The sequence below is a fragment of the Octodon degus genome, unplaced genomic scaffold, assembly GCF_000260255.1.
Source record: "Octodon degus isolate 3935 unplaced genomic scaffold, OctDeg1.0 scaffold00013, whole genome shotgun sequence".
NCBI classification, from domain to species: domain Eukaryota; kingdom Metazoa; phylum Chordata; class Mammalia; order Rodentia; family Octodontidae; genus Octodon; species Octodon degus.
The window spans coordinates 21247618-21248647 of NW_004524589.1; positions in this window are offsets into that span (position 1 = coordinate 21247618).

Sequence of the window (1030 nt, forward strand, 5' to 3'; positions counted from 1 at the left end):
AAATTCCTCCTTGGCGGGCGGGGTGGGTGAGGTGCTGCGGAGTGTTGGGGGGTGGCCTAAGTGGGGTGGGAGAGGGTCCGGCCCACGCTGTGCCTGGACTGGGACTGGTCCCGCCGGCGCAGGGTAGCAGGAAGCTGTCCCACACACTCAGGGGACCTGGGCTAGGACTCTGGAGCATATTTTTATACCAGTAAATATAATGTTGCATTTTATTATAAATCTTGAAAATATAAATTAACAAAGTCTATTCCAGGAAATCACATCCATTAATCTTATCTCTATAGCTTTTTAGTTCCTTTATGCTTATGTCTTAAATAAGGGATAGAAAACTAGACATAATTTAATAAGAAGTAAAAGAAAGCCACCGTACAGGCATAAGTGCTTGTTTATTCAGATAATTATCTTAATCTTTATTTTTTCCTATGCTTACGTTTACCAAAAAGTAGTACTTTGTGCCTAATATTTATTTAACAGTATATTACTTTTATAAAATTCTTGTATCATCATTTCACATTTTTAATAAAGCAGATTTTTAATGATTTCATTAACTTGTTGATAGATATGTATATCTGTTCCAGTGGTATGGTTTAACTCATAGATACATATTTGATGCATCCATAGTTAGCTCCTTAGATAAATTTCCAGAGGGGCATGTCAGAACATTTTATGAGCTGTCAAGTTTCCTTTTGAGGTTAAAAGAAATTTCCACCTAGAGAGTTTCACAGTATTAGTTTAATTTTATTTATTTGTTGCTTAGCAATACTGGAGAATGAACCCTAGTCTTTTAAATTCTTTTTTATAATTTTTAAATTTTATTAAAAAACAAAATTTCTTAACAAAATTGTTATATCATGATCCTCAAAGTAGTTGTATCATGATCCTCAAAGTAGTTGTTCAGAATAGAAGATATAAACAAAAAAGATTTTCTCTTACAAAGAAAAGATAAACAGATAATAGCACAAACTTTCTTTTTTATTATATTTAAATGCATTTTCAGGAAGATTCCAAGATTTGACACAGGGAAAGGAAA